Source organism: Grus americana, chromosome 2 (genome assembly GCF_028858705.1).
Source record: "Grus americana isolate bGruAme1 chromosome 2, bGruAme1.mat, whole genome shotgun sequence".
Classification (NCBI taxonomy): Eukaryota; Metazoa; Chordata; class Aves; order Gruiformes; family Gruidae; genus Grus; species Grus americana.
In genome coordinates, this window is record NC_072853.1 from 37,105,738 (window position 1) to 37,116,711 (window position 10,974).

Consider the following 10,974-nt stretch of genomic DNA (forward strand, 5'->3'; position numbering starts at 1 on the left):
ATGTAACAAACAGATTTATTCAAAACAACTTTGAACCAGTACCCAAAGGGAGAACAGAAGGTCAGCAGTGTGGTAGGTATACTCCTGAGCGTGACCACAGAGCTCGCTCACCACACAGGGATGCATTAAAGCTCCTCAGCACCTGATTCTCTCCAATGACCTCACAGGTTTCTGACAACGATCAAGGATTTTTACACAGCACACAAAAGGATCAATAAACAAAGCATGCATAGTCTTCTCATACTGCTCATGCTGTCCAGTTGCCAGAAGGAGCAGTGAATTCTCCAGGCTTACATACAAGGTAGACAGGATTCCTTAAAATGAACAAAGTCAGGATACGTTTGCACAATGTCACTTGTCTAAGACAGCATGGACCTCAGTCCTAGCTAGCCATGCCCTTCTTCTACTTGGCTTTTCCAGGCCATGCTGGCAACTATTCTCCACTCTAAAGGATTCACAGGATTTGATAGACTTTTTTATGATAAAGGTACCCACGGTACTCAAGATCAAAACAAGTAGCTGTAAAAGAGACCTATGTCTTGAGATATGGTTATACTGCATCTTAAACCTTTCACAAGTTACTGAGGTGCAAAAAGGTGCAAAACTTGTGGAGACGAAAAGTTTGCAGAGCAATTCAGTGAAAGGGAAAGTTGGATGTGAGCTGAATAAGATGGAAAAGCCCTAAAAGAGGGACATACCTGTTTCAACACATCTTCGTGGCTGCTCATCTTTCTACTTGAACTATTTGTTATTTTTTTAGAAGCCTGGTGATCCCTGACCATGCATCCCTCAAAGGCTCTTCATTTTACCATTCCTCACTTCAGAGGATCCATGCTTTAGAGGAATTATCCATACCAAGCAGAAGGAAACCAAAAAAACTAACTCAGGGGCCGTTTGCATTTAGGAGCTGAGTTGCAGAGCAGTGGAGCACAGGAAGCCTTCCTCTGTGAGCCTATATACCAGCAACGGACTGAAGTTTCCAGTGGGATAATAAATGCCAACCCTTTACTGATATAGAGATAAAAGAAACTATTGGAATGCCTGGCAGATAAACGTGGGTTAACTTCAGAACATTTTAATTGGTCTAACTATGGTAATGGTCTCCCTAAATCCTACACAATGGTGGCCAAGCAGATAGTGTTACAGTCTCAGTTCATAAATTGGCTCTAGATGTAAAATAGATTACAACAAGATAAATTCACATGTGCTTTACTAGGGACACATTCAGGAATTCAGGTATTACAGCTATTCTCTTCAATAAAATGACACCAAGGGAATCTTTGCTAAAAATTACTACAGAGTTTGGCTTAATGCATACTTCTTTATTGCTAACAAGTTACCAAACCCCAAATATTCTAAAATCTACTATTTTTAGCATCTTTGCAGTCCTTGGAAAAAGTGATAGTTAAAAGGTATCCTGTGCTGATTATTTACAGCACGTTCTGTTTATTATTACACTGATGCTCCCTAATTTATGATGGGCATGCCCTGAGGCAGCCAAGTCAGTAGGGGATAATCCTCAAAAGATTTAGCATAGCTAAATCCAGAAACGTGAGTACTGAATCTTTTACAATTCTGTCTTTCTTTCATTCTTTGTCCAACATCATAACCCTGTAAGATCATCCATTATTCCTCGCTACACCTTTAGTGCTTGCAGGCACCAACAACATCTCTGATCCCCCTAAGCTATATCTGCCTCACAGGCCTTCGAGACATTTCTTCAAGTAGCAACAGTGGGTGATTTTAAAAACATTTTCCTGTAACTGATATAATTTAGAAAGAAAAGGCCATGCATTTCTCTTGTCAGCACTGAAACAGATGACACTTTGGATGAGTACAGTGTTCCATTTTTACAGTCAGTACCTCAATTACATTTAGTCTAAAATGAGCATCCTAGTCGCTTCAAGTGAATCACAGCTCCTGCTGTTCAAATAAAAGAACTGCTTCATGCTTTCTTCTGTGGAAAGTACAGGAGACACCTTAAAGAGCTGTGTAGGAATTACATCACAGCTGTTCAAATACAGACAGTGTTTATCCATGGCATTGCTTGTCTGTGGGCCAACCAAGAAACTCAAGGTGATATCAAGTCCCTCCAGCTTAAGCTCCGTAGCAATCCTTGTAAAGCAAGTGGGTAAGCTCCATCCCTACGCGTGCAACTGAAAGAGGCAGGTACCTTTGCAGGTTTCCAAGAGGAAATCCTGCCTGCCTAACCGCAATGCGTGGAGGCCTTCAGAGGGACTCTTTTCATTGGTCGGAGAGAGAACATGCCTTTAGGTAGCTGCTGTATAAGTATTTAAGACTCAGGGGCACCTCAAGTGGCTTGGCTATGCAGACTGGATCCCACCCTCAGAATCTCATTCTCCTTTGTAAAGCAGCAGCACAGCAGACACCTGCGTTTCTTTCCTCTTTTCTACCCACATTTCTCATTAGCTTCTCTCAAAGCTTATTTGTTGATTTAAAAAGTCAGAAACAGTAAGTGGGGCCTTTCTGTATTCTGAGTGACACTGCAGCAATCCTCCCAATAAAAACGGATACACTTTCGTTAAAAGTGCGTACATTCAGCCTTCTGCTCATGGCAGCACTGGCAGAGTCGCACAAGTCTATTATCACACCTTCTCCTGTAGACACACACAACACCCTGGTTCACAGGCTGAGATGTCACCAGGTAGCTGAGTGATCTCACAGCTCACAACCCCCTAAAGGGGTGGCCACATTTTCCCCCCTCACCCCAAGCCACCAGCTCTGACCACTTCCCTTGCACCATGTGGAGTTTCTGCCCACATGCTGAGCTGAACCAACTCACTAGGCGGGCAGCCAACGCAGCTTCCCGCTGCTCTGGTGAGCTCATTCAGCATGCCAGGAGGTGCGCGAAGAGCCAAAACTGGCACGAGGGAGGAGATGGGAACGCACAGCTGGAGGCAGAGGATAGGAGGACCAAGGATGGGTTTTTCCAGGGCAGCAAGCTATTCCACTGGCTGGGTGGACTCAAGGAGCCTCACCCTTGCAATAAAACCTCTGTAACAAAATGGGAGTTATCGGACAAATGATCAGAAATTGTGGGGGGAGCTGGTTACGGTAAACCTCAGGAAAGAAAGTTTTGTTTTTCTTTTTAATTGCCAGGCGTAACATACACAAACCCACCTTGTTTGCAAAGTGCGTGCATTTACATAGTGGGATTTGGGATTTCCATTAATTTCTTTCATGTTTCTGGAGCTGCATGCAAGCCAGCTTCCTCAGCAACCAAGAGGATTAGGTTTAAAAAAAACCAGAAAGGAGAGATCTGAACTGCTCACGGTTTATCTTGCCTCTAACACTTGAAGCTTTGCAAAGAAGGCTAAATATCATAAGACCACTGATAAAAGTCAGGAGAGTTGGCACTTCTGCAGACATTTATGGGCTTGGTAACACATTTTTCTGTTTTTAAGTGAAAACAGACAAAACAGTGCACATGCTAGAATAATGAACATCTTGGCACATTGCAATTACAATACTGGAACAGACCACTATTCTGGTTTTATGGATGCTTTTGAGAAAAACAATCCCTATGTTCAGCTCCCTGTTACATTTATTCTCCAGAACTCCACTGCCAAAGGCTTCCCCATCTTCTCTGTGGGCTTTCCAAACAGAGTTCACCTCCTGTGAAGCACCACAAAAATACAGCTGCTGTGGAGCAGCTCCTCTCCTTGCTAAGATGGGTTAGAGTCACATCATAGAGAAATGGCAACACACAGTGCCATAATTATACTCAGACAGCATTAGGAGAGATTTTTTTTTTTTTAGAACACAAAATTATTGACTTTCAGTGGTTTGCTTCAATTTAGAAACTCCATGAAATATTCTGTGGATAATCTAGCACTGATCTACAAAACAGTGTGGATTTCCATCGTACCGCATTTAGAAATCTTCCAGAATATAACAATGGTGTCGTCGCACTAGCCTGTGATAAAATTGGTGAAAAGGAGTATTTTTTTGTTTGGAGTTCCAGCAATATTATCAACTTCGCAGGGAGCTGTAAAAATGACAATGTAGAATTATAGTCAATTGTAAATTAATTTTTGCTATAAAATAAATCGAAACAAAATTTTAAGAAAGCCATGATAAACTCTTGGGTGAAAAGGTCAACTATTACACAAATGTTTCACTGTAACCAAATCACCGGTGATGGTTAAGGCTGGGAAGGCTCAGAGCTCCAGGATTAACAGAGTACCCACAGTAACAAAGGCTTACCAAACCTTTTAAGCAGATTCTGAAAGTGGGAATTAAAGTTCTGGGAAATCATTGATACCAAATCTGCTCTGTGCAATGTATATACCAGAAAATGAAGCAAGTATTTGTTTTCTCAGAAAATAAAAGTCTTAAGACACCAAAAATTGAAAAGGAATTACCCTCATCAGTTAACAATAACTTTTGAGCATGAACAAGCAATACTAAAGCAAAGATCTTGCAGGGGCTCTCAGGAGTCTACTGACATAACTGAAATATGCTAAAGTAATTCTGCTAAAAATTGTCTGGTTTGGCAATTCATCTATTACCGTGTTGTGTTCTGAGGGGACACTGGTGAAGGCCTTGAGTTTTTCCGCTTTAGAGTGTCCTCTACAAGCACGTGACAGTGTTGAATGTGCCCTACTTGGTAAGAACAACAGTAGAGTTACTGCACGCTGATCATATGGAAATGGCGAATTAGTGTTGGAGCAAGAAAAGTGAAAGACAAAAAAAAAAGAGGGGGGCGAGGGGGAATATTATGTTGCTGGTCCAGCTGGGAAGGCAGATTTAGGACTTGTTAAAGGGAGAAGCAGACTGACTTGCCGTCACTACCAGGGCACAGCAAAGGGGATTGTATCACCTCCACTCCCTTCTCCCGCTGCTTTCCACACGTGTAAGTGCACAGGGAGAAGGTCTATAGGTAATTGCAGTGCAGGGGCAGCCACAATTAAATGGATTATTCACTATGTACATACAGCCCCCTTACTCCATCTGTAGCTGCCTTACAGCAGCTCTACCTGTGATGGAGGTGTTAGGTAAATCCAGTATGAGAAAGACAACTACTGGGTGACGTGTCACGTGGCTCTCTTGTGAGCTGTGCTACTCAGTGCCTTCTAATTTAATATCCTTAAAATCTCCTAAGACAGCAGTTAAAATTTAAACAGGCATTCTGAAACCACACTCTTGATCCCATTATCAGTGTCGTGGATGGGATTACAATGAGCGTGGTAATGGTGGAAATTTTTTAGGAGAGATCTAGTATCAACAGCAGGAGTGGCCACTAATTGGATTCTTTCTGTGTCACTGCCGAGTTGTCACGGGACCCTCGTTCTCTGTTGAACACTGCAGCTCTCAGGGCACTCAGAAAGGAGCTTTCTCAATTGTTATCACATCAGTCTGCCTTCCCACTCAAACACAAATCCCCCAAAGCCTTTTCTAAAGCTAAGGAAATCATGGAACCCATGACTCTCATGACATCTGCGACAAGTGTCCAGCCTCACCTGGGTAAGAACGAGTCCTGCCATTACACGAGGCTCGAACTCCTGATCCTGCATGAACAAACGTATAGCATCAAGTGCAGTATGTAAGTTAAACAAAGCTAGATAATAAACTGCAAACTGTCAAAATAGTCTGCAATAAAGTGATCGAGTCAGAACAGAATTTGCCAGTCTTTCAAAATATTTTTTCCATAGCTGTCTGACTTCCACTGAGTGTGGGTTTTATAATGGCTTCCACATTTGGAAACACTGTCCCCAGGATCACAACATTTTTAATAAACTGGTTTTATCAGTTCCTGACTGGAATGAGAGCTGTTACAATAATTTTCACACTGATACTTGCCATCTCTAGGATACTTCTGGATTCCTACATGCATTTTTTTCCCCTAATGACCTCTCATTTAGCCTACTTTTTGAAGATGTATTTACACGCCATTTGGAAATTCACCAAGGGGTTTTTTTCAATGTGAAATTACACCAATCATAATTAATTTTTTTTCCCCTCTGTAACAGAGACAAAAATCAATGAAAGGCCAAGGAGACATGCCAACCAGCAGAAACTGAAGTTGCATATTATGATGGAACAAGCTCACCCACCTCGATTATAAAGTGCTAAGAAGAGGAAGCCCCTGACAAGCAATAAACTGACACATAATTAAGACAATTCAGGGCAGAACACATTCTGGCTGGAAAACATTTTCTTAAGCTCTGCCTCACTGCTGGGAGCAGCGAGAAAAAAAAAAAAAAGTGACACTTTGAAAACAACTCTGTGAAGAAAATCAGTATCCCACCTACTCTTCACTAGCTGGGGGAAAAAGAAACCCACCAGCTTTTGTGCAGTGCAGATTCCCTCACATCACAAACACAGTTGATAGTACAGACATGCCTGGTATGTTCAGCATTCCATATCAAGCAAAGATGAATTAGCCGCAACAAAAATGTGTTACAGCTTTCATGCAGCAGTTTATGGATCTTTTTGTACCTTTGGAATTTTTTACCTTGAGCGTATCGTGGATCTACTGAGGTTGTACTGGTCTCAGATCTTTTCCTCAGATTATTTTTATCTCACTGTGAGGAACATCTTTGTGAGTTCTGAACACTTTTACAGCTGCTAGGATGCTAATGGGAACTTCATGTGTGTACCCAGTACAAGTGCTCTCAGAGAAAAAAAAGCCAATGTCAAAGGAAGGTATGTAGAAGTCACCATAAATATGTCTTTGAATGTTTACCATCTGGAACAGTAGATTACATTTTGACAAGAAGCTGGACTGCCCCGTGGGCATTGTCTTTTAAACAGCCCCATCATTATAAAGGAAGGAAAAACATGATTTGCTGTTCCTAGTTTCTCAGCAAGATTTTCTGGCAGTGCTAGAGAAACTAGGTTTTTGGTTTGTTTTTTTTTTCCTAGTAAAACAATAACAAGCTGGGCATGTATAGTTAGCTATGCACCTTCTTGCAAAATATGTTTTCTTATAGATCATCCGATCTGTGATCTGATGCTACCCACAGAGAGGGATGTGCTTCAGTTAGGCTGTGACAGCAGCAGGCTGTGCAAATCAGTGCTGCACCTTAACTTTGCTGGAAGACTAAACCTCTGTGCACCGAAGCTTCTCACAGGACACACTGGGAAGAGGCAAAAGGAGAAATCCAATATGTAAGGCTTCAACATAGAGTCATAGTGGAGGTTTCCTTTGGTTTTATTTTTATTTTTTAAGCTCGTAAAAGTTTCCATCACTTTTTACAATCAGAAAGAGTGGACTGTGAGAAAAATCAAACCAGTCAAATTTATTCACACATGTCCTGGTCTGGTCATGCAGTCATATTAGGGATTTAACTAATTCTCTGTTTCAAATTTCTCTGGGTCACTTCTGAGGACACATTATTTCTGAAGAGTGTGTTTGAAAATACAAGCTGAGAACAACCTGTAAAGGGGCCAAATAGCCTGCTCAAAAAAAAAAAAAAAAGTTAACAAAAAAGGTTGGTTTGAGGCAAAAATATATGTGCAACCTGAAACATGGGTTTATGGGCATCGTTACACAGTTGAATGCCAAGATCACAAAGCACCAGCTATAAATCCCCTTGCTCAGCCTACTAAACAGGTCTTATTTCAGAACACATTATATACAGAATTATTTATAGAATATCTCACCTGTAAATGGTGAGGACAGTGTTAGATTTCTTTCACAAGTAGGAGGCCAATAATTCGTAAGCACCACAGGTATGTGAGAGTTAGTGTGAAGATCTGTTATAGTGCGAAAGAAACAAATAATTTTGTTACTCTGCACAGGAAGACAGTATATATATACAGTAAATCCTTTATTAAAAAAAAAAGTAAAATAACCCATCCTCTAGTTTCTCCATCTAGATCATTTAGAGTAAAACAATGAGAACATCTTAATTCTCTGATAAGCTAACATACTGTAATTAGTGATAACATTTCTGACTCCTTAGTTAATTTGCTGGGCTTCCCACGCTCCAGACATCAATGAACTTAATAGCGGAATTAAATGGAAATGATAGCAGAGTACTTCCATAACTAATTTCTAATTACATCTCTGCCTCTCTTCCTTCCTAAACATGCATTTTTGCTTACTTTTAATTAACACTTCAGATCGCTAGTTTAGAATCTATAAATATAGCGAGACTTTAATGATCCATTATAGTGATGCTACTTAGTTTTCAATGACTTGTAAAACTTTCACAAACAGATCTGCAAATGAATTACATCCATCTGCTCTGCTGCAGCTGCAAGAGCAGCATTACATTGTACCCTGCCTTTCCCTTCTTTCCTGATTTTCTCTTAACTTTAAGCCCATGTGTAAACCAAACCATGTCGATACCGATCATCAGAAGCCCAGCCAGGTCTCTATAAAGGAGTCTTCAAACTTTACAGACATCTCAAATGCACTTTCAAAACACTCTGGTTTGCCTCCCAGCTGAGCCCCAGACAGGCTACACACTGCTCAAGCATCCTCCTCAAAACCTAGGAAATACTCTGCCGCGATTCCTTCCCCCGCCCGACCACGCAGTTTCCACGGATCTAGCGAAACACGGAGGCATTTATACCCGCAGAAACAGCCACGAACAATTATCCGGCTGCCGCTTCCCCTGTGCTGGAGGTCTCGGCACAACACGTGTGTGCGGGAGAGGAGAGCAGAGCCTGCGGGAGAGGGGGAGAGGAGACACCCGCCCTGGTAAGATACACCGCTCCAGAAGAGATTTTCTAATCTACACCTTCAAAAGCGTGACCTGAGCTGCGTTAAGAGTGTTAGCTCTATGAAGACAGCCGAGCATCAGGCTGTGCTCGCTGTTATCTGTCAGCCGTACAATAGCAGCATTGATAAGGCAGCAGCAACTGGCTTTGACAAGTGTGCTGTGCTAGCATTCCTCTGAAAACCGTGAAGGAAAAAGGAAGGAAAAAAAAAAAAAAGAGAGAGGCATGAGGTGCCTTTTACTTTACCTGAACAAAGTGTGGGGTTTTATTTTTCCCTCTGAGCTGCTGGAAACGATTCCTCCCTCTTCTCCCCCAAAGCTAGGTAGTTCTTCTTCTGCTTGCAGCTCACACTTGGGGAAGACCACACAGCTCCAGCAAGGCTGCCTCTCTCCCCTAATCCCCACTCGAGTGTGATGACACACACTAACCCCAACCATCTGTTGAAACACGTCCTCAAGCACTCGGCACAGTGGTGTGTCAAGACGGACTGCCCAATCCAATCGCTGGGGCTGGGTGGCTCTTAAGGAGCTGGAGGCAGAGACAAGGGCAGAAACTATAGGGCTGAGCACTCTTTAGCAAAGTAACCTGAGATTTTGAGAAAGGGCTGCTATTGAAAAAAAGAGCAGAAGGGGGAGGTACTAGCGGGAAGGTAGAGGGAGTGGATTAGTCTGGTGGCCAGTTGTGTTACTTCTCACAACTCCTTGTATTCCCAAGGGACCACTGGGACCCCCTCACAGTGGGATGCACAGAAGCACAAGAGCAACACTAAAATCTTTTTATGGCGGGTCTATTGAGGGCAATCTCCTCTGAGAGACGCTTTTCTAAAAGAGATAAAAGATGCAGTTTGAGATCCTGATAAAGTGCTAATGTGGGAGTCGTTTGCACTGCCGTGTGACATTTGCATCCCGAAATCCCAACTCCTTACCGTGCCGTGATCACCCCGTGGCTGCCTCGAGCCTTCCTGGGGGGAACGGCGGAGAGAGGCAGAAAAAAAAAAACCCCAAAAAACCAAAACCGGGCGGCGAGGCGGGGACATCCAAGGAGCAAATATTTCTACTTCTCCGCAGATATCCGCAAGCCCTTCCCACGAGCCCGCGCTTCCCCGGACCCGCTGTAAACGCCGGGGCTCCCCGGCGTGCCAAGCTGCACACCCGCCGCCCGCGCCGGGGCTGCTCCAGCCGCTCCGCGCCCGCAGCGTTGCTGTGACAGCTCCGGCCGCCGCGCCGCGCCCCGGCCCCGCGCCGGGCTCAGCTCCGGGCTCGGCACCGGGGAACGGTGCCACCAGCCTGTTGCTTTCCCCCCGCCGCTTCCGCCATCGCCGCGCCCACTCGGACTTTCTTGAGGGATGCGGACCGCGAGTTTAAGTCTCGATGCCCTTCCACTCGGGACCCGGCATCCACCGCCACCCCAAGCCGGGGCTGGGGGCTCCGGGCGGTGCCTCGGCAGGTCTGGACTGTGTCTGGTCTGTACCTCGGCTTCCCTCGGCCACAAAGCACGCATTATTACACCTTCCTCCCATCTCAGGGACACTGCCAGGAAAAATACACTAATTTACAGAAGATGTCCGGGAAGGATAGATAAGGGACACAGAAAAGCTGCTAAGTGCCAAAGAAACAGTTCTTTCCTTTCCCCTCCCTGTAATAGGATAGCGTGGAAGACAGACTTAAAATCTCAAGGGTTTTTACCTCATTACCAAGTGCCTGACTTGACACTTGCATTAAATCTACATTTCACATTATGACAGATGTTGTGTTTTCTTTGAACTGAAAGGGAGGAACGTCGTTTTGGCATTAAAAGTTACTCTGAAAGTGTTAACATCCAACTTGAAGAAAGGTTTGCAATAGTGAAAAGACACATTCTACCCAGCTATATGAAAGCCATATGAGAGTCTTGAAATGTTGACTTGGCTTACTTGATCTTTAATACCTTACACAAGGCTAGTTCTGAATCACTAGTGGCAAAATGAATACTTAATAAAAAGTGAGATTAAAGGGCTATGGTTTGTGCCCAGTTAGCTGTTATCAGAGCTGACCTGGAGTAGAAAGGAAAAAAAAGAAGAAACTGTAGTCACAATTGCATTTGCTCAAATTCTTCCCAAAAGTGATTATACAGTGTCTCTTTCAGCCTATTAGACTGAAACTGCTTTCACAGATGTTGGTATTCCCTAAAACACTACTCCCTAATCTGCTAATTCCAGATAAATAAACAACTAAACAATATTTTCGACAACAATACGTGGTGAAGTAGGGATGCAACTACTGTCCCTGGGGTATTGTAAGA

The 10,974-nt window shown here is 43.3% G+C and overlaps 1 protein-coding gene across 4 annotated transcripts in view; it reads right to left on the minus strand.

Moving 5' to 3' along the window:
- Window positions 1-9,251, minus strand: part of SULF1 (sulfatase 1) — a 128,291-nt gene extending 119,040 nt beyond the window's left edge. For 2 of the 4 annotated variants that reach the window (XM_054818109.1, XM_054818105.1), the window contains exons 1-2: window positions 8,941-9,251; window positions 7,630-7,722 (exon numbers count right to left, since the gene is read on the minus strand). The gene's annotated coding sequence lies outside the window, so the exon portion shown is untranslated. The remainder of the gene's footprint in view (window positions 1-7,629; window positions 7,723-8,940) is intronic. The other 2 variants (XM_054818108.1, XM_054818106.1) reach the window with 2 other exon arrangements.
- Between the last annotated feature and the right edge of the window lie 1,723 nt (window positions 9,252-10,974).